The 23,377-nt window shown below is 42.7% G+C and overlaps 1 protein-coding gene and 1 non-coding gene across 2 annotated transcripts in view; one reads left to right on the top strand and one right to left on the bottom strand.

Annotated features, from left to right (window-relative positions):
- Positions 1 to 13,111: 13,111 nt before the first annotated feature.
- The window catches only part of LOC123609962 (formin-like protein 5), a 59,403-nt gene continuing 49,137 nt past the window's right edge, over positions 13,112 to 23,377 (bottom strand). The window contains exon 3 of the mRNA XM_045500940.1: positions 13,112 to 13,364. The gene's annotated coding sequence lies outside the window, so the exon portion shown is untranslated. The remainder of the gene's footprint in view (positions 13,365 to 23,377) is intronic.
- Positions 16,355 to 16,436, top strand: TRNAL-UAA. Its single transcript has one exon. It is a non-coding gene; the product is annotated as a tRNA-Leu (tRNA).

Consider the following 23,377-nt stretch of genomic DNA (forward strand, 5'->3'; position numbering starts at 1 on the left):
CTACACTCAATCCCCCGCTGTTTCCTTGTTTTGTCCACTGTGTGTGTGGGTTTTACACCTTGCCTAACTCTCCACTATTCATGCATTCCTATCTGATCGTCTAGTTTCTGTTCAGCGGCTTGCTCTGACTTCACAACCTGATTGCTGTTCGTCTGCAAGCCTTCCTGGCTGACTTTTTCCCCCTGACCTTCAATTTATGTACACTTCTGGCACGAGTCTGAATCCAACCACACTTTGCTCAAAAGTGGTTCCATCCCACAACAGATAGACATAATATCCATCAGTATAACACCTTTCAGTTTACTTTTTTTTTTCATGATAATCTTGTGAAGTAGTATTACTAACACTTCATTTTTTCTAAGCGGTGGGAACTAAGAATTCAGTCCTCTAATATTTGACAGTTACGTATTTGCAAGGGTCTATTTCTTACTCTCATATTACTAAGCTTCTCTGTGCATGTTCATTTCGATGTCAGTCTAGAAGTACAAACTGCATGAAGAGAAGAATCATTTTCCTTGACTGATCTCCGTAACATTAGTAAAATAAGCTCTTTCTTGGCCTTCTGGCTCTGCATTTTTTCTTCTACCTTTGGCTCTCCCTTTTTAGTCTCCTTCATGGGCGTCTCTCCTTCTTCCCAGCTGTCATTGCTGAGTCTGCATCCAAGGCCAAATTCCCGGAGCTATTTCTTTCACTCCGAGGGTCTCAAATACCACCTTTCTAAGCGCTAGGGGTTTACGGATCTGTATCTCCAGCCCCGACTTTTCAGCTGAGGCTTGAGTCTGTACATCCAACCACCTAGCAAACATCAGCAGTTAGATGTCCAACTGGAGCTTCTAATGCTACGGATCCTGCCATCTTCCCTGCTCCCTGAACCCACCTCTTCCTGTTCACCCTATCATGCAGGCAGCGGTGGCATCATCGATCACTTTCTACCCACTGCCCAAGCCAGCACCCTTGCTGCAGCAGCCTGTCTCTCTCCCACTTTGGCTCTCTTGGAAGCCACACACTTCACTTATGCACACCAGCACTTGCCCAGATCAGACAGCCGTCCCCTCTTGCCTCAGTTACTTTAGCAGCTTCTAACTGGTCTCTAGCTTCCAGTCTTGCCTTCCTAATCCAGTCTGTACACTATAGCCATAGTGCTTTTTCTTTTTCTTTTTTCCTCTCTCTCTCTCTCTTTTTGTCATTACTATGTTGGGTGTTTTTTTTTTTTTTTAATTGTGGCAAAATATCCCTAACCCAAAATTTACCACTTTCACCATTTTAAAGTAGATAGTTTCAGCAGTGGGAAGTATACGTATGTTGTTGTGCATCTAATCTCCAGAACTCTTCTCATCTTGCAAAACTGAAACTCTGTACCCGTTAAACAACGTATCCCCATTCCCTTTCCCTCAACCCCTGGCAACCACGGTTCTCCTTTCTGTCTCTATGAGTTTGACCACTCAACATACCTCATTTGTCTTTTTGTGAATGGATAATTTCTCCTAGCATAACATCCCCAAGGTTCCTCCACGTTGTAGCCTATGCCAGAATTTCCTTCCTTTTCATGGCTGAATAATACTCCATTGTCTACGTAGACCACATTTTTGTTTATGCATTTATCCGTTCATGTCCTTAGTCTGCTTAAAACTCTCTGATGGTTGTGCTTTGCTGTTGGGATAAGCATTCAGGCCCCAGCTGCTTCTTTAGCCTCACCTTCTCACCCTTCATTATATCCACGCTCTTCTCCAGCTCTGACTGTTCCTGCGGGTTGTTTCTCTGCCTGGACCACTTCCCAGGACTTGCCCCCTGTGTAAGTGTGATGCTCTGAGAAACTGACTCCAGGGAGGGATTACACATGCAAAACTTTTATATGGGGAAATGTGTTAGAGAGGAACAGAGAAAATCACGCCTGCCTCGGTGTCCCTGCAGTACTTAGTCATGGAGCGGGCAGAGGGGCTCTGCAGAAATGGATGGTTTTCAGCGCCCATCCCTCATTATGCTGGTGTGCTCACAGAGGGGCATTCTTCTGGCCAATGTTGTCCCTCTCTTCACCAAGCAGCCTGTGCTTCCTCTGCTAGACTGCTTTTTGATTTTTTTTTTAAGTTTATTTATATATTTTGAAGAAGAGAGAGAGAGTGAGCCAGAGAGGGGCAGAGAGAGAGAGAGGGAGAGAGAGAATTCCCAAGGAGGCTCCTCACTGCCAGCACAGAGCCCAATGTGGGACTGGATCTCATGAACCATGAGACCATGACCTGAGCTGAAACCAAGAGCTGGATGCTTAACCAACTGAGCCATCCAGGCGCCCCTGCTTTTTGATTTTTAAGAGCAGACCATGTCATCTTATTTGTGTTTTGATCTTAGTGTTTTGCATAGTATCTGGCTTCATAGGTATTCAAATGCTTGTAGTTTAAATGCAGAAATAGAAATATTCAGAATTTGCTTTCTGTTACGAATGAATTTGTGTCTACTTTTAAAAACTGCATTTATTTTATAGCATAAAGCCCAATATCTAGTCCCCGCTGCCCACAGTGCTGGGAGCAAGGTGCTGGGCCCACCGTGGAGGCGCAGTGTCCTCAGAGTAGGGGTAGGACTCGGTGGGGAGGGGGAGGCAATGGGATTGGGAAAAAACTACATGGGAGGAAGCAGATCATCCAAGATAATGGTCAATCTGAAAGGGCTGCGCAGAGAGAGAATGAAGGTCTGAGTCACAGGGAGTGAAGGCAGCGGGATGGATGGCAAACTGTGGCCAGGACTGAATATTTTGAGGCAGAGCCTTATTCAAGGTACAGATTCTGGCTGGATGCAAAGAAACTTGTAAAAGTAAGTTTTCTTTGGAAGGCATTATTTTCTTTCTATTCCTTCAGCCATAGAAAACAAACAGTGTTTTTTAAATTTTGTGACAAAATGTATTGGCTCGAGTTTCACCTGTACACCTTCCTCTCCACTGTGGTTTCTAGTAGGGTAATTGAAACAAAATACCTAGTTCCTGATTCCTGGTCATTGAAGGCTGTTTCAGGGTGATGGCTTTGGTCATCAGCCCTGAACTGTCCTCAGCCACTGAATCTCTCTATATATGAGGATACCTTGAAATGGCTCAGTCCATTCTAAGTATTTTAGGAGACATACATACAGACTCCTTAGGGATCTATAATGCTTATCCAGTACAAAAAATGTTCAACTACGCGTACATTGTGAGAGAAATAACTGTGAGCCTCTCCTTTCCCTGCAGAGTTGAAGAGCGAGAAGAGACTGCAATGACCCTAAACTACCCTTCCTCGGCCAGGCTGCAAGGCCCCAGCTCTGCCCTTGCTGAAGCCGACCTCGCAGATCTAGGCCTGCGGTTGCGGGGCTGAGGTGCCTTCCAGCCGACAGCCGCTGGTGCTCGAGGTCTTTCCAAATACAGTTGGGGACCAATCAAGAAGAGAGCCTCCAGGGGTAGAGAGGATATACAAGGAATGCCACCCCTAGATAAAAGGAAATTATTTAACCACCATGTGACAAAGAGAGGAATTTCTCTTGCCGCTAGGAATGTTCAACTGGCTCATTCTTTGGCCCTGCCCTGCGGTTTACCCTGGTCTAACGCACCCTTAAAAGGGCAGCGATGAGGTAACAGCGTTTCTCTTCGTAATCTTCGTCTCATTTTGTAATCCGGTTCATGGAAGAAACCTGTCAAACAAGAAGTGGGACTCAGTGGCAGATGTTAAAACATGCACTCCTCCAGGAGAGAGTAAAAACTGTCTGGGAAATGAAAGTGCCTGTCCTCTTAATGTTACAAACTCATCACGAGGGAAACTTCTTGTGTTTGACACCCTGCATTGGCCATGATCAATATTGGACGGCGCGCTGCAAAGGGTTCTCTCATTTCCACAAAGCTTAATTAGCAAAAGTTGCCTCTCTTCACACCGTGAAGAGTTTCAGTGCTACATAAAAATGGACTGGTTGAACACACTGGACGTTGGGAATGTGGTGATGAGCAACCTTTTCCTCCTTGATAAGAAAACAAGAGGCTTACGGGACATATTTTTGGAAGGAATAATCCAGTAGTGTGAATGAGTTTTACATTTAAAATAAAAAGAAAGGGGGGCGCCTGGGTGGCGCAGTCGGTTGAGCGTCCGACTTCAGCCAGGTCACGATCTCGCGGTCCGTGAGTTCGAGACCCGCGTCGGGCTCTGGGCTGGTGACTCAGAGCCTGGAGCCTGTTTCCAATTCTGTGTCTCCCTCTCTCTCTGCCCCTCCCCCGTTCATGCTCTGTCTCTCTCTGTCCCAAAGATAAATAAACGTTGAAAAAAAAAAAAAAAAGAAATTTAAAATAAAAAGAAAGGGAGAAAGGATGACCTCTGTCTAGATGGAAGGTCGGTCAGAAAGCAAGTTAACCCTGGACATCCAGAAGTGCAGAATGGAATTAGCAGACATGTCAGAAGGGGACCAAAAGTTAGACGGGGGAGGCTGCAAATACTAGAAGTAGACTTTCCTGTGAACTAACCCAATTCGCTTTCACCGATGTGCTAACAAAGAGAAATTCTGCATCAAGGACTTGCTTGGCTGGCAGTGGTTAAAACTGGAGGTTGGTAGGCTTTCCTTTTTTTTCCTCTGTGTATGCCTGGTGAGTATATCATGGTAAAATTGTGTATTATGGTACCCTCTAATATAATTTGTTTGGGCTTAACTTCAATGTGATAAATGGGATGAAAATTTCAGAAATTTGTCTTAACACCTAAAAGTCTTTGCAGATTTCTGATAATTCAAAGCCTTTGTATTCATTTGCATAGTAATTTATTTTCCTGTTCCTTTTTTCTTTTTTACAAAAAGCCCATTCTCGGGGCGCCTGGGTGGCTCAGTCGCTTAAGCGTCCGACTTCGGCTCAGGTCTTGCAGTCCATGAGTTCGAGCCCCGCATCGGGCTCTGTGCTGACCGCTCAGAGCCTGGAGCCTGCTTCCAATTCTCCCTCTCTCTCTGCCCCCTGCCCTGCTCACACTCTGTCTCTGTCTCTCAAAAAGTGAATAAACGTTAACCAAATTAAAAAAAAAATAATAAAATAAAATGAAAAGCCCATTCTCACAGTTTGATAGAATCAAAGTGCCAACCCTGTCTTCATCTAACTCTTGCATTATTCTTTAACAAAAAAAAAAAAAAAACAAAACAAAACAAAAAAAACACACAAAAAACAGAAGGATACTATTAAAGCCATTTAGCCTATTGTTTCTTTGTTTGGTCTACTATTTTACTCAGAAGAAACATAGAAACATATATTTCCATTTTCAAACCTTTTACAAAGTCTCTCTCTTTTTTTTTTTTTAAAAGATTATGTCTTTTCTTTTAAGTTTTATTTATTTGTTTTGAGAGAGACAGAGAGAGTGGGGGGGGGAGGGGAGGGGCAGTGAGGGAGGGAGACAGAGAATCCCAAGCACTGTCAGCGCAGACCCCACCGTGGGGCTCGAACTCACCAAACATGAGATCGTTACCTGAGCCAAAAGCAAGAGTCAGACACTTAGCCGACTGAGCCACCCAGGCGCCCCAAATTTTCACAAAGTCTTAAAGTCGATACTTGCAGTTTATGCCTCAGATGAAAACTCATGGAATTAAAGGTATGTCACGTAGCAACTGAACAACCGACTTACCTCCTTCAACTGTATTGCAGAAATGAAAGGGAAAATTCATGCATTTAGATTTATATTACCAACCCCTTTGATTTCTTTGACAAGAGAAAGAGGCAACAATTTGCGAAAGGCCACACACCCCATGTGGGCTGCTTGACGGTATTGGCCTTCTCCACCTCTGCACCAGCCCACCACACAGCTCTAATAAATCATCCCTGTGGTTAAGGCAACTGAGGAAAAGGGGGAGGGAAGTTATTGCTCCCCAGTGCCTGGTAGCACAAAAACACAGTTACCTCGTATGTCTCAGGATACTGGGTCAGCTGAGTTAGCCCACACGCTGACATGTGAAATGGCCAACAATTCTGCCCTTGAGTCTCTCCTCTCTGTACATTCTTTGGGGGCTGTCTCATCCATCCCAAGGTTTTGCTATCTTATGGTAATAATTTCCAAACCTTCTGGAGAGAAGACTGACCACCGGTGGCTCCAGCAGCTCCCTTTAATTTGTCTAACAAGGAGCAAGTGCACAGGCTCAGCCTGACCCAAGGGACCCCAGTGCTGTTGGCGTGAGTAGGCAACTCCCCCGCCCCCCGCACCCACCCCCCCAGCAGCTGGCACCCAAGCTAGACTCTTGTTCTCTTGCTTGCCAGACCGCTCTCATTCTCATCTTTGAAAAGTATTGTGTTTGAGTGTGTGTGTGTGTGTGTGTGTGTGTGTGTGCAGTAGGGCTCGGCTCATACTGTATCCGATGCATCCTGCAGACTACACTATGGGGTTGTGCAAGAGGACAGGGGCATCTTCGTGGGGCCCCACCTTTGCCCGCAAGTCCATCCTGCACCACGTGACCCTGGGACATTTGCCAAAGCCATTCACTCAATAATCTGTACCGTTAGTCTAGATCTGTCACCTGAGCTCCAGATTTTAATATCTTATTGCCTACTTGCCCTCTCTTTGTGGATGTCCCACGGGTTCCTCAGACTCTGCCTTCTGTTCTTCTTCCCATGGGCCTTCTTCAGCTAATGGGATCGTTATCCTCCCAGATCCAGAGGCAAACATCAGGATCACCTTCACTGTTCACAACCCAGTGAAATGAAATTTAAATTGTTGCCAGTACTAAGAAGAGGAGGAAAGAGAGATTAGTATTTGTGGGCTATTTTGTGGTTAGTGTAATCCAAAATGTGCACCGGATACTTGAGGCATGGTGTTAAAGCTGCTACAATTTCCTGTCTGGACTTTCTTAATTGACCCAGCAAGAAAGTGTTTCGCATATCAGGAACTGTTTCTTTGATTTACATCTTTTTAAAGTTTATTTATTTAATTTTTGGAGACAGAGAGCAAAAGAGGGGCAGAAAGAGTAGAGATTCCCAAGCAGGCTCGATGCCGTCAGCACAGAGCCCGTCACAGGGTTCAGTCTCATGAACTCTAAGATCATGACCTAAGCCCAAATCAAGAGTTGAAAGCTTAACCGACTCATCCACCCAGACATCCCTAGATTTTTATTTACATTTAAACTGGTATACTTTCTTATATTAATGTGGTTGATCATTCAGTAAATATCTATCAGGTGCAGAGCTGATATTAATTATTTTGGTTTGAACTTTCACACATATTTCTTTTACATATGTCAGCTACTCAGGATAGCTTCTGCAGGCCTGGTGTCCCAGTATCATGTTTCTGTTTTTGTTTTTTTTTTTTTAAATAAGTTTATTTATTTAATTTTGAGAGAAAGAGTGCAGAAGAAGGGTAGAGGGGCAAGAGAAAGAGAATCCCAAGCAGGCTCCACACTGTCAGCACAGAGCCCAACGTAGGGCTCGAATTTACTAACCGTGAAATCATGACTGGAGCTGAAATCAAGAGTCGGACACTTAACTGACTGAGCGACACAGCCCCCCCCCCCCCCCCCCCCCCGCCCAGCATCATCTTTAATGGCTCCTTCTTTCATTTTCACAAGTGTCTGGGTTTGAATGACAAATTATATGGTCACCCAACACATATGTTATGTATACTTCAGATGTACCGTTGTTTAACATTTTCTAAGCTTGTTCTGCCCTGTAATATCTAACCAATCTAGTCTGAGCCCTCATCCTGAGCGGCTGCTGGAAGACCCTGCCTTTTGTAAGATTGTCCCTCTCCTTGATGTGAAGCCCATGGAGACTGAGGATGTGTCCTTTCTTTCTTCACTGCCTCTTCCCGAGGCCATATTTCTTACTAGCCAAAAACGCAAAGTAAAATAAATATTCCTAAGGACAATGAAAGATTTGAAGTAAAATAACACAAGAAAGAGAGAAAAATAAACGAAAATGTCGAAATTAAAATATAAGGGTTAAAATACAAATGTAATTAAAACAATCTGTTAGAAGGTCCAATGATCACATTTAATTACAAAACAAAAATGAGAAGATACAATATGTAAAGTAAAATAAAAATATGAACACAGCTGTAAAAACAATTCTCACCTAAACTAGAAATAAGTATAAATTCTAAAGGACGGAAAAATAATAATATTTTTTAAAGGAAATATAAAATAAAGACACTGGAAGGCAAACAAGATAGAGGCTGAACACGTAAAGAATGAAGAACTAAACTAGGAATGGGGACATTAGATAAAATGAATTAAATGGGGTAACACATGTAAAGTGCTTCTCATAATGACATGAGGTTGAGACACCACTCCCTAAAACAAAATTTGTCTCTAAGAATAACGTTGGAAAACAAAAGATGAGGTGCAAAAGAGGAGAGGGAGTAAAGAGCCCCACTGAAAGCAAGATACGAGTCTTTGGCAAAATTCCCCCAGAGACTTCTCAGTAGTTGACTTCCGGTTCACTGGGAAATAGGAGGTACAGCAACACAAGCTCCTTTCCCCCTGCTCCTTGTGCCATGTTCCCTGTCAACTCACATGTCTTTGTGGTAACTTTGACCCAGAGCTGTCCGAAAAAGCCTCACCACAAACAATTTTGTGAGAGAGTCAATTTTGGGGTTGACTTCACACCTGCACAGCCAGTCTGTTCTTTGGAATCCAGAAGAATAGCAGGCTTAGGTATCTAAAACTGTTCAGAAAGTATTTGGTAATCCCCAATGTAAGCAAACAGATGGCTTTTCATTCTTACCTTTAGATGAGAAAAATATCCTAGTGCTGATGGTGTTTAGTGATAACATTTTATGATCACTAATTTAAATAATAATGAAAATCTCTATTTCTTAATAATCTAATTGAGACAAAGAATGGGTTTAAAAGTAAACTGGATGTTGAAGCATCTAACTCAACTTAAAGGGTATTAGGACAATGGTATGCAATCAAAACGGTTTGGCACGGGCACAAAAACAGACTCATAGATCAGTGGAACAGAATAAAAAGCCCAGAAATAAACCCATGGATATTTGGTCAATTAATCTATGACAAAGGAGGCAAGAGTAGGCAATGGGAAAAAGACAGTCTGTTCAACAAATAGTGCCGGTAAAGCCGGACAACTACATGCAAGAGACTACACCACACACAAAAAGAAAACTCAAAATGGATTAAAGGTCCAAATGTGAGACCTGAATTTATAAAACTCCTAGAAGAAAACATAGGCTATCATTTCTCTGACATTGGCCGTGGAGACACTTTTCTAGATATGTCTTTTCGGGCAGGGAAACCAAAGCAAAATTCAACTATTGTGACTATACCAAAATTAAAAGCCTTTGCATAGTGAAGGAAACCACCAACAAAATGACAAGGCAATCTGCTGAATGGGAGAAGATATTTGCAAATGACATATTCAATAAGGGGTTAATATCCAAAATATACAAAGAACGTCTACAACTTAATGCCAAATAACTCAAATAATCTAATGAAGAATGAGCAGAAGAACTCAATAGACATTTTTCCAAAGAAAACATACAAATGGTCAACAGATGCATGAAAAGTTGCTCAATATCACTAGTCATCAGAGAAATGCAAATCCAAATCACAATGACATATCCCTTCACACCTGTCAGAATGGCCAAAATCAAGAAGATAATAAATGAAGTGTCGGCAAGGATGTGAAGAAAAAGGAACTCTTGTGTGCTGTTGGTGGGAATGTAAACTGGTACAGCCACCGTGGGAAACAGTTTAGAGCTTCCTCAAAAAATTAAAAATAGAATTTCCATAGGATCCAGTAATTGTACTACTGGGTATTTACCCAAAGAATATGAAAACACGAATTTGAAAAGATACATGCACCCCTATGTTTATTGCAGCGTGATTTACAATAGCCAGGATATAGAAGCAACCCATAGATGAATGGATAAAGATGTAGTATATATACAATGCAATATTGCTCAGCCATAAAAGAGAATGAGATCTTGCCGTACGCAACAGCATGGATGGATCTAGAGGTATAATGCTAAAGGAAGTAAGTCAGAGAAAGATAAATACCGTATGATTTCATTTACATGTGGCATTTAAGAAACAAAACAAATGAACAAAGAAATTTAAAAAGAGACAAACAAAAAAGCAGATTCTTAAATACGGAGGACTAACGGGTAGCTGCCAGAGGGGTGGTGGATGGGGGAACGGGTGGAATAGATGAAAGAGATTAAGAGTACGCCTATCATGATGAGCACTGAGTTACGTATAGAATTGTTGACTCATTATTCAGCTAATATCACTGCATGTTAATTATACTTCAATAAAACATAAAATGAAATAAGACAAAAAAAAAAAACAAAAGAAATAAAAGGAAAAAAAAAAAGAATGTGTTTAGAAGTAACCTGGAGGGGCACCTGAGTGGCTCAGTCAGTTAAGCATTTGACTCGGTTTTGGCTCTGGCCATACCTCATGGTTCATGAGATCAAGCCCCATGTTGGGCTCTGTGCTGAGTGTGCAGCTTGGGATTCTCCCTCTCCCTCTCTCTGCCCCTCCCCCACACTGTCTTTCAAAATAAATTAATAAACTTAAAAAAAAGAAGAAGTAACCTGGACGTTGAAGCATTCAACTGATGTCGAAATAAAAGGGTGTTAGCATGATGCTAGGAAGTGAGAGATTTCTGGTAAAGTCAAAGTAAAGATTCTATTAAGGACGACACACCTTAGGAGAAGGCGGCTGTAGGTTTCCACACAATTAATTTATACACCTTTTTAAATACAGGAATACAGCAAGTACACCCTCAGGAGAACGACTTACTTAAGAGAAAGAGGTAGATGATAAGAAATCAAGCCGACGGTGGGGAATCAATTGAGGAAGCGACTTCCAGGGAAAACCGTGGAGCCCTTCATCCATCCCACACATACCGTGTGAGCCTTCAGGGATGCTTTGGCAGAAACCCTACTGTGATAAAGGAGACTCTAAAACCCTAGCCTGCCTCAGATTACCCGATTCAGGTGTGCATTCAAGGAGAAGTTGGGGTGAGGCTCCAGAATTTGCATTTCCAACAAGTTCCCAGGTGGTTCTGACTCTCTGAGAACCACTGGCTTATATTTAAAGACATGTTAATTTTCTCGTATAAGAAGCAGATTTCTGGTTGGCTGTGGCTCATAAGGTCTTTAAGGGCAAGGTCGCTTTCTAATTTGTCCCTCTGACATCTTAGGGCATTAGCTGCTTATCCCTAGGCTTGTCTCCTCATGGTCACAGAGTGGCTACCGCAGCTCCAATAATTTCACCTTCACACCATCTCATTGAAGGCACAGAGGCAAAGGGAAGAAATAGCACAAGTTTTCACTTCCCAACCTTCGTGTTTTTTTTATCCAGAAAGAGCATCTTTTTCAGAACTCCCAAGCAACTTTTCTTATCTCTCATTGGCCAGAACTGGATCACTTACCCACTCTCCCCCTCACCCTGTTCCAGATTCATTCTTGGTGTAATGGATGACAAATAATAATTTGACAAATAATAATTGACAAATAATAATTTGTCCCCTGGGATGGGGGCAATGTCTACCTTACCTGAATTCAAAATGGGAATGGCTGTTCAAAAAGTAACAAATATTGACTACCATACCACAGGAGGCTACCTCCGGCCAATCACACTGCTAGATATTTTGCATATATTAATTCACTGAATTCTCACATTTCTTGAAGTAGACATTATTATTCTCATTTTACAGGTGAGGAAACTAAGACTTGATGAGGTTAAGTATTTTGCCTACATAGCTAAGAAAAAATTAGAATTTGAACTAGGTCTATTGATTCCACAGTCTAAACAGTACCTTTACGTTATGATGTCCTGCTAACTCTTGTTTTATCTAAGACTCAGATAAATTGTTGCTGTCATAATGACAACACTTGCTTATGGACAAAAAAAAAAAAGCTATTTTTTTTTAAATGTTTTATTTGTTTTTGAGACAGAGAGAGACAGAGCATGAACAGGGGAGGAGCAGAGAGAGAGAGGGAGACACAGAATCCGAAGCAGGCTCCAGGCTCTGAGCTGTCAGCACAGAGTCCGATGCGGGGCTTAAACTCACGGACCGCGAGATCGTGACCTGAGCCGAAGTCGGACGCTCAACCGACTGAGCCACCCAGGCGCACCCCCCCCCCAAAAAAAATCTATTTTATATTCTGCTTACTATATAGAATATATGTGTACTATATTTCATGAGATTTGAGGCAAAAATTTAAATGTATGAGTACTTAGAAAATCCTGGGGATGCCTGGGTGTCTCAGTTGGTTAAGTGTCTGACTTCAGCTCAGGTCATGGTCTCAGGGCTCCTGAGTTCAAGCCCTGCATCGGGCTCCTGTGCTGACACCTCAGAACCTGGAGCCTTCTTCAGATTCTGTATCTCCCTCTCTCTCTGCCCCTCCTCCACTCCCACTCTGTCTCTCTCTCTCTCTCTCTCTCTCTCTCTCTCTCTCAAAAATAAACATTACCAAAAAACCAGAAAATCTTGTCACCAAGAATAATCTATTCCTAAAAACATACCTTAGTTTTCATTATAATAAACAAGATCAGACAGGGTGAGAAGGATGCTTTTAAAGTCTAATTTGGAACTTCCCAAATTTTGTACACTCATGTTTGCAGGTAAGTCTAACTTATACTTACTCATTTCACTTTACAATTATATGTGCGGTGGGAAGGGAGGAGTTATGTGGAGCCATGGAGGAGAATAAGGCAGATAAAAGCAGCATGGGAAAGGCAGGAGAGAGACAGAAAATGGCTTAGCATCGTCAAGGGACAAGGGGTGCCAACTTAGTATGACTGGGATTTCAAAGGTTGTGGAAAGGGGTTTTAACTTTAACTTTTATAATGGGAGTCTGTTTTAGGCATGATATCTTCATTCTGAAAAGAGAAATAGAAAGAGAGAAGTAAGAGTAGAAGCCACCCGTCAGGACTCTGGGGAAAAGGGAAAGTAAATGGGTGCCCTTGGAAAGTACAGGTGATCCCGTGCAAGAGGTTAAGAACAAATGGGAAAAGGAACTCCAACTGCAGTGTTTGCATAGGGGTCAGCAAGATTATTCTTTTACAATATCTATGTAAAAACAAAATATATGCTCATGAATACGTCATCAAAGCCAGAAAAACTAACTTTCGGTAGTCTATTAGTCATCTATACCTGCATAAAAATAACATAAAACGTAGCTGCTGAAAGCAATAAATATTTATTATCTTACATAGTTTCCGAGGGTCAGGAAATGAGGGCTTGGCTGGTGGTTCTGGTTCAGGGTCTCTCATAAAGTTGTAGTCAAGATGTTGGCAGGACTGCAGTTATCGCACGGTTCGACGGGGTGGGGGTATCCATTTCCAAGCTCACTCGTGTGGGACTTCAGTACCTTGCTGGCTGCTGCCTTTCAAAGGGCGGCTCATGACACGATAGCTGGTTTCCTCCAAAGGGACTGATCCAAGAGAAAGAAACCAAGACAATGGCAGCAGTGACTTTTGATGACCTAGTCTCTGAGGTTGCATATAAAACCTCTTCTGTTTTACTCTATTTGTTAGAAATGAGTCGGTAGATTCAGCCCACACTGAAAGGGAAGGGACTTAAGCTCCATCTCTTGAAGGGAGGAATGTCGAAACATTTGTGAACATTATTTTTGAATCATCAAAAAACACGTAAAGAATATCATGGCATAAATAAACACACGCACAGTGAAACATTTGCCCATAAGAAGTATGTCAAATGCAATTTCCTGAACATGAAGCCACTTCAGTGTTGCAAAATTTGCCTTAATATTGTCACTTGCTCTCTAATATTCAGTTATTACAGACGTCACTGCACAGTGCTTTTCACATTTTGTTCCAACGCTCAGGTGGGTATTTGTCATGCCTTGCAGATGCCAGCATCTTTTGAACACCCTTCTCATGTTTGGGGAATTTCCTCCATTTTAAGACTTGCTTCCTAAGGTAGAAGCTAGAACTTTCCTTCTTAACCTCCCTGGTGGCTAGGATTTGGGGAATGGAACTTGTCCTCTACCCAGAGAGCCCCACGTAGGATGTCAATTTGGCAAAGGGGCAGGACAGCCCAGAATCTAGTTTCCAGTAAGGGGGTAGGAAAGGACTTCAATGATGGACTCACACCTTGGGCTCCTCATCTCGGGATTCTGCTTTCTTGTGTTGGCTTTATTCCCAGACAGCCTATCTCTGTGTAGTGCTCCTAGTGCTCCATAACAGTATTCTAGTTTATTAGTCTCAGGCTTTTTATTAACTATTTATTAACTATTAACTATTTTTATTAACTATTAATTATTAACTATTAACTATTCATTAAAAGAAAAAAAACCCCACACTTAAACAGTAACATTTTTATTCTGCCCATAGATTTTGTGAGTCAGAAATTGGGAAAGGATACAGTAGGGATAGCTTGTTCCTGCTCCGTGATCTCAGTGCTTAGCTGGGAAGATTCAATGGTGAGGTCACTTGATGGTTAGGTGCTGGAATCAACTGAAGGCTCACTCGCTTCTATTTGCAGCAATTAATATTGACCGTTGGTTGGGGCTGTTGGCTGGAAAAACTACATGTGGCTACTTGGGCTTTGTCACAGTATGGCGGCTGGGTTCCCAGAGCAAGCATCGTAAGAGAACAAGGTGAATGACCTCAGAAGTCACGTAGCATCTGTCTGCCACAGACACAAGGCTTCCCTGATTTAGCGAGGAAGAACACAGACTCCATGTATTGATGGTACGGGTGTCAAAATCACAGTGGAGGAAGATAAAATAACACGTGGGATGGGAGGTACTGTCGTGGTCCTCTTTGGAAAAATACCGTGTGTCCCACCGCAGACTGAAATTTTCTCTTCTCCAATAGCTCTGAGTGATCTGTAACTCTGACTAGACTAACTTGTGTTCCAAGCCCATCCTTAAACAGTGGCCACAGAAATTTAATACAGTCTTGAGGCTGCAGAAGAGGCACTGCTAAGGGGTACCCTGTAATGAAAACAGTTCAGAACGGTTTTATACTAGAGGCCATTGGGAGGCTAAGTCTGGGGTTGAATGAAAATATCATTCAGATAGTATATTGCCATGTTCCAGAAGATCGTGGAGGATTTGATGGCTAGATTGGTGGCAAGAAAGCTCTGTAATGCCCTTGAGGTGCAGGCTGTAAGTCTAGGAGGCCTCTTACATTAGAGTGAGTTTGTAACTGGGCCTCTCAACTTGAAAATGGTGATGTAAACGCTTGCCATATAGAGTTGTTTTTGTTTTTTGTTTTAAATCAAACTAGATAATATATGTAAAGAGCTTAGAGCAATGCCAAGGGTTATGTGGCAAAGTGCGGAGGGGGCAGTTCCACCAGTCGTTACCCTCAGGGCCTCTCAGGGGCAGTCAGTGTTCTCGACTGGGACTCAGAGGCTGGGGGAGAGCCTCCCCAGGTCACGGCATTGTCCCCGGGGGGCTCACAGGAATTCCAGGAGGTAGCAGGACAATGCGTTTCTCACAATGTGACCTAGCCGGTGAAGAGCCAGTCGGTGATGTCCCACACAGGTGAGTCTGCGCAGTCTCCAGGCTGATAGAAGTTCTCGGGCAAAGACTGCCGCCTGCACTGCAGGAGCAAGGGCGTGGCTGCCTGACCGTCCTCGGTTCCCAGGCTCCCGAGCCGTGGCTCTGTGGTAGTTTCGAGGTCCTGGGGTGGCGCGGGGAATGCAATGGCCGTCCTGGTAAAGGAAGTGAGAGGACAGAACGAAGGGAGAGCAGTGAACAGTGAAGAGAACGCAAACTTCCAAGCGCACGGGTGGGTCGTGGGAACAGAGGGAGGGCCCTCAGAGGTGCAGCGGCCGTGGTGTCGGCAGCCAGCGGGGAGGGCCACTTGTGCCACACTCCCCGCCCGTGGTACAGACACAAATTTCTACAAAACTTCCTTCCTGTGTGACTTGTTAAAAAGAAACGCGGCCCACAAGCACAGGGGTCCGAGAACTCTGCTGCTGCCCGTGCAACTCATTCCTTGAAGTTTATTCACTTTGGAATAAAACGAATGAAACCCTACCCTGTGGGCTCCGTCTCTGCCCCGCCAGGCCCCCGCGCCTCCAAAATGTGCTCCTGGGAAACCAGAAGTTTACTAGTGTGTTTGTTTCCCGCGCCCGCGCACCTCGAAACCGAAAGCACCACTGGCTGGGCCCGAGTCCTGCTCGGAGCTACCAGCCGAGCGTCCCCGCCGCCAGCGCGCCGAACTCGGATGCAGTTGCCTTCCCTGCCGCGCCGGGCCGGGGGCAACAGTGAGCTGCGGCGGCGGCGGCGGCAGCGGGAAACCGAGGCCCTGGCGGGGAGGTCGCTCCAGCTCGGGGTGGGAAAACCGGGAAAACAGCGGCAAAGTCTCCTCAGAAACTCTTCCGGGAGGGTTCGAGGACGGTGGAATACGGCTTGTAGGAAGAGTGAAATGCAGACCGTTCGCCTGTACCAGGATGGCCGAGTGGTTAAGGCGTTGGACTTAAGATCCAATGGACAATGTCCGCGTGGGTTCGAACCCCACTCCTGGTAGATGTTTGCTTTTACGGTTTTTTTAACTTAAAAATTTTATTTCTTTTTAAAGTATACATTTCACTGAGCACACCACGCCTGGGGCCCAAGAATTCTGTCTTCTGGCTGGGAGAGACGCACCCTTCTCCCACCTCCCGCCGACTCGCATAACGCTCGGCGTCGCTTCCCGCGGGCGGAAGACGACTTGGCGCGCGGGGTGGGCGGGGGCTGGGCGGGGGCCGGGCGGGGGCCGGAGGGCGTCTCCCCGGCCGGGGCTGCGCAGCGTCAGAGGCTCGCGGGGCCGAGGCGGGGTCGGGACTCGGGACTCGGGACTCGGGACTCGGCTGCGGAGCCGGCCCCGCTTCCCCGCTGCGGAGCCGGGGCCGGCCGGGCGGGGCGGGCGCCTCCGACGGGAGAGCACAGTTAGCCCCCTCCGCCGAAAAGTCAAGGCTAAACCACCTTTTTCCGTTTCGCCAAAATGAATTGTGTGCGCACAGTTCTTCCATTAGCTCCTTGAAGGCGGAGACAGTGGGCACCCCAGCTCTAAAATGGACTCTAGCTTGCATCCGGCTTAGAATTTTAAAATACCAACGGCATGGTCTCGTTGTTTTCTTCCTTCCTTCCTTTTTTTTTTTTTTTCTCAAGACTTTTTAAAATAATCTCAAACCTAGATTTAAAGTAAATTAAAGTAGATTAAAGTAATCTAAAACCTAGAGGAAAAAGTTGCAACTACAGTGCAAAGAACACTTTAAAAAAATCATTGGTTAGTAAGATTCCGACTAGATGCTCCAATACAACCATTAAAATAAGGAAATTAATATTGATAATTTACTACATCTAGTCCCTGAACCTCTTTCAGTCACCACTTGGCGTGTATAGTAAATTCTCCTGTTCAGAGTAATGTACTGAATTTACTTGTCACACCTCCTTAGGCTTCTTGAATCTGTAACAATTTCGCAGTGTCTCCCGACTGCCATGATCTTGACACTTGTGAAGATGACAGGCCAATCACTGTGGAGAATGTCCCTTTGTCAGCTTGGGTTTGTCGGATTAGATTCAGGTTGTGCTTCTGTAGCAAGAGTGTGGCAGAAGTGATGCGATGTTCACACTCCATCGGGGGGGGGGGGGGGGGGGGGGAGGAGGGGGAGTGATTTTGATGTGTCCTGTTAACTGAACTTAATTCACTTGATTAAGCCTCTCTGCCAACTTTCACCACTATAAATTCACTCTTTCCCCCTTTGTAATTAATATATATTTGGGGGAAATGTTTTGAAGCTATAAAAATATCCTCTTACTCATCAAACTTTCCATTTGATTCAGTTATTTCTGGAATCATAAGTAATGTAAGTATGCACTTATGGTGCATACTATTTTAATAAATGGTTGCAATCCATTCTATCTTTGTTCAATGATCAGTGTCCCAGATTTGGCCAGTGGAAATCCATCGGAGCTGACCTTTAACATGTCTCCATCATTCTTTAGCACTTCCATCCTTCCTGGTCCAAGATATTCCATGCTTACCTTCTATTTTCTGTGACCCAACCCCAGAGTCAGCCCTTTTCAAAAGATCCCTGATTCCCTTTTCCCAGGAGAAAAGTCATTAGAAACCAAGATCTTAGTGCTAGACAAGCTCATTGTTTTGATGTGTTACTGTTCCCAGGCCCTCTGAGTGGACAGAATTAGGAAGTATGTGTGTATACACATCTATATTTGTCTCTTTACAGCCAGGAGTTTATACTAATACCTCCAATTCTGATGCAACATTATAGATTTTGTTTTAGTTTTTCTATCCATATTTGTAATTCCCTAAACTTGCGACCTGCCAAAGTAAAATTTACCTTGCTTGAGCCTATCAACAGCTTTAGAATTGAATTGTTCAAGAAGGGAAGGAAAGAGGTAAAGAAAGAATGTCTAAGTAGTTTAGAAATGAGCATCCTGCCAGCATCTGAGAACTGGCTATAAACCAGTCACTGTTAGACACCTAGGATGTGCAGGTAAATAACTCAGCATCTGTCTCAAGGAGCTCAGCTAGTGAGAGAGAGATTTTAATGAATCACGCTTATAATGAGAAAACATGAATTATGTCCTAGATGCTAAAGGAGCAGTGTGGGAAGCCCTAACTCTTTACCAGAAGAGTCAGCTTTAGTTGGGAACTGAAGGAAGAGAAGTAGGGCTCTGGGAGGGGAAGGAGAGAGGTGCAGGTGGGGTAAGCCATCTCGAGACCATGCTAAGTATGGTCTCTGCAGTCCACTGAAGGATTCGAAACAAGAAGCAACCTGATTAGTGTTGCCTTTGGAAGTATCTCTATCAACATGGAAACTCTTGGTCCATCTATATAGGTTTGGGAGAGGGGGGCATATTGAATTGGAAGGAAATATTTTTGGGTGAAAATTATTTAATTCAGTCAATATCCAGGTCAGCTGAACTCAGTCTACCTCTTTCTTCCACCATAAAGGCCAAGCAAGAGATAAACTATATTGATTTGCAACTTTTCCAGCCTGAACATAAGGACCTGTGCTTATTTAAGTGCTTGTATTACTGTGTTCAAGCACAAATATAGAACAGTACTGGCAAGAATAGGCAAAAAGCAGTGTGGAGTTTACTTTGTTTCTTTAAAACTATATTGTAAATCAGGCTTCTAGTTTGTATTAACCAGTTACTGTGCATTAGCTGAGATGGTAAAAAACTCGTGAATATTCTTCTATGAGACTGCTGAGATTCTGCCGGATTACTCTGAGATGCCACAAAGATGGATGAAAGGATGTTGAAAGACTGCTGTCTAGAAACAAGAGAATCTATCAGATAGATCCTAGCGCACTGCACAAGTTTTCTACTGATTAGTTGTATGGCCTACTTAGCCATAATCTTCACATGCCAATTTAGATGGAATCTTTTGCTTTACTATTTTCTTCTCTACAAAATGTTTTATCACTGGTTTTCTCTGATCAGCAGGATTCTCTAACTGAATTTAAAATTTTGTTTTAATGCTTATTTATTTATTTTGAGGGGGTGGGGAGGAGCTGTGGGAAAGGGAGAAAGAGAATCCCAAGCAGGCTCCGTGCTGAGCACAGAGCCAGACTCAGGGCTCAATCTCATGAAACGTGAGATCATGGACTGAGCCGAAATCATCAGACACCTAACCACCTGAGCCACCCAGGCGCCCCACTAACTGAATTTTGATTTAATGCAGCAAACATTGAGAATGCGATTCAATTTATAAAAGTTCAAATCGTGTGGTGACTCAGTAGAAAGAATCGGGGCTTTGGGGTAAGACAGGTTTGCCAATTTTCTTTTTTTTTTTTTTTTTTTTTAAATTTTTTTTTTTCAACGTTTATTTATTTTTTTTTGGGACAGAGAGAGACAGAGCATGAACGGGGGAGGGGCAGAGAGAGAGGGAGACACAGAATCGGAAGCAGGCTCCAGGCTCTGAGCCATCAGCCCAGAGCCCGACGCGGGGCTTGAACTCCCGGACCGCGAGATCGTGACCTGGCTGAAGTCGGATACTTAACCGACTGCGCCACCCAGGCGCCCCAGGTTTGCCAATTTTCTTAAGGTACTAGTCTCCCTTTTCTCATTCAAAATTGAGAAGATAATATTTACCCCCACTGGGTAGTTGTAAGGCTGAATTAACTATAATAATGCCTTATTAATTATAATAATCATAAGTATTATTAATAATATTACTAATGTTAGTTAATATTGTTCTCATAATATTGCCTTCTCACAAAAGTAGGTGTTTCAAATCTCTCAGTTGTCTTCCCTTTTCTGAAGCCATCCACTGTGGGAGGTACAGAAGAACTACATTGTGCAAGTTGGAAGGAGTCTTACCTTGCATGTAAAGACCACTTTACAATTTTTCAAAAACACTTTTACATTCACAATCTCCTTTGACAGACAAGATCACACAAGACTCATTGTACCTAGGTGGTAGATACAATTATACACCAGCTTCTTCAACAGATGTAAAAAAGTAATGTTTTCTTTCACTCAGAATTACACATATAGAGCCAGAGAACATCAGTAGCTCTTAAAAATTGAAATCCTGTCTTACAATGTAGCAGAACCTTTACTTTCCTTTGAAACATAGACTTGTTATATTAGACTCTTTGTTTTTAATTCTTAAAAGATTTTGAATTTAAATTTGAACAATTTGTAGGTTTACCACCACTAAGCCTAGACTGATTTTCCGATAATTATTTTAATAATAAGAAATTAAGTCATTACTTAATTTGGGTTATAAATTAAGGGCATGGATTTGTAAGCATTCTCTTTATTGGTTTGAACTAGTTGTAACTTATTCAAAACTGATTATTTCCTTTTGGGCTTAACACAGAACTCTGGAAGACTGTTGCCAATATATTTAAACAGTGACACCTACTGGTTAATTTGAGGCACATTTATGTGTTAAATTCTGTCTGCCTTCTAGGGACTATAAAATCCTGATAAATTGTTGTTCATAGTCACTGTGTTTAGGAGCACATTAAGGCTATGTCTAATCCAGCCAGTATTCTGACTTTCTTTTTTCTCTTTCAATCATTGATAATAAATCTTCCACTGAAAAGATTCGCGAATCACTGACACAATTTGCATGAGCCATTCATTATTTTCATTGTGTGAATATGGCCTTTATCTCATCATATCCATCATATTTAGTTCAATATAATATTTATTTTCAAACTCAGAAACCATGAAGTTGAAGAGGAATAAAGATTTGGGTTAGCCACTAACTTTAAAACACAGAAGTCATGCCCAATTTGAGAAATCCTGAACAAGAAGCTTTCTTTGTCCTTAGTACCAAGTTGGAATTTGGAGATCTTGATTATTCCTTTTGTGTCACATTTTGCTTTTAGATACAATTGCAGCTAATTAATGAACAAGTTGAATGCACATTTGCTAATTGTTCGGGTGAGATAAATGACAATGCCTTGAATTTTCATGAGTCTGTTCCGTTACAAAGACGCCATGTAAGGGGCGCCTGGGTGGCGCAGTCCGTTAAGCATCCGACTTCAGCCAGGTCACGATCTCGCGGTCCGGGAGTTCGAGCCCCGCGTCAGGCTCTGGGCTGATGGCTCAGAGCCTGGAGACTGTTTCCGATTCTGTGTCTCCCTCTCTCTCTGCCCCTCCCCCGTTCATGCTCTGTCTCTCTCTGTCCCAAAAATAAATAAACGTTGAAAAAAAAAAAATTCAAAGATGCCATGTAAGAGTCAGAACATAATTCCAGGTTCTCTGTATCTTCATTACTGCTGGATAGAAGGCCATTATGACCCACTTGGTCCATTTGTGAACTACCTGGTTTCATTTTCATCTAAATAGATTTTGATGTCTCTGAACCACTTATCGGAATGCTGAGCAGAGAGGCAGTGATTGTACCGGATCGTTACTGAAGCACAAACTGTGCCTAACAGTGTAGCTCTAGCACGTTGGATGCACTATATAAATGCCCATGGAAGAAACAACCAACCTTGAAACCCACAGGAGTATATTTCAGTGTTCATCTATTAATTGTACACATGTTAACTCTCAGGATATGTGTTTTATTTTTTTAAACTAATTAATTAATTAATTTTTTAATTTGCATCCAAGTTAGTTAGCATACCATACAACAATGATTTCAGGAGTAGATTCCTTCATGCCCCTTACCCATTTAGCCCATCTTCCCTCCCACAACCCCCCCCCCCACCCAAGCAACCCTTTGTTTGTTCTCTGTATTTAAGAGTCTTTTATGTTTGTTCCCCTCCCTGTTTTTATATTATTTTTGCTTCCCTTCCCTTATGTTCATCTGTTTTGTATCTTAAATTCCTCATGAGTGAAGTCATATATTTGTCTTTCTCTGACTAATTTCACTTAGCATAATACCCTCTAGTTCCATCCATGTAGTTGCAAATGGCAAGATTTCATTCTTTTGATGTGTGTGTATATATATATATATATATATATATATGTATATATACATATATATATACATATATATATACATATATATATACACACATACATACATGACTGTGTGTGTGTGTACACACACACACACACACACACACATACACACACACACACACGACAGCTTCTTTATCCATTCATCCGTCAATGAATATTTGGGCTCTTTCCATACTTTATTGTTGATAGTGCTGCTATAAACATGGGGGTGCATGTGCCCCTTTGAAACAGCACACCTGTATAGGATATGTGTTTTAAAATGTACCCAGGATTTGTTTTAATCAAGTATGGTTAGACACACAGGAATGACTGACATAAAGGAATGACTGACATAAAGGAATAATTTTTGATACTCACAAATTCCTAGAAACAAGAGTCACGGCCTGCCATATAGGTAGGTCAAGAAGCAGAAGAAACAAGGGAAAGCATGGGCAAAAACCTTTATTGTGGTTTTCACAGGAAGGTATTCATGAGGCAGGGTAAGCAGGCTTAGGATCGGCTAGTTTGAATAATTTGAGCAGGCTCTGAAGTTGTAGGAGCTATTCTGAGTTATACAAGGTCTCTAGGAATTAACTAACCCTGGGAGAGGCAGTTCCTCCATGATCAGCAAGGTCCCAGATGCCAAAATGTCGGAAATAACAGAAAATAGGAAAAAACAGTTAATTTAGTATGGGTTCGGGCATTCTCACATCTCCTTTCTTCTCGTTCTCCTTCTTTTGCAGCTGGGGTCAATCTTATCTGATTAGAAGAATCAGGATCCAGAAGCCCAAAGAGGCAAACATGTAAGTAGTTTTTGAGTCATTTCCATCTGAGTGTGGCTATACAACATACTTGTGCAAATCATATCTCAAATTTATCTTTGGGTTTATGTAGTCTTTTCAGCCATCTTATTCATGGCTCTAGTATAGTAAGACTCATAGTTACTGAAAAAGGTAGCTTTTTAAATTGCATTGAAAAGAGGAATCATTAAGTTGAATATCTGTCTCAGTTCTACAATCTACTTTGTACATACACACAGAAGTATG

Source organism: Leopardus geoffroyi, chromosome B2 (genome assembly GCF_018350155.1).
Source record: "Leopardus geoffroyi isolate Oge1 chromosome B2, O.geoffroyi_Oge1_pat1.0, whole genome shotgun sequence".
NCBI lineage: Eukaryota > Metazoa > Chordata > Mammalia > Carnivora > Felidae > Leopardus > Leopardus geoffroyi.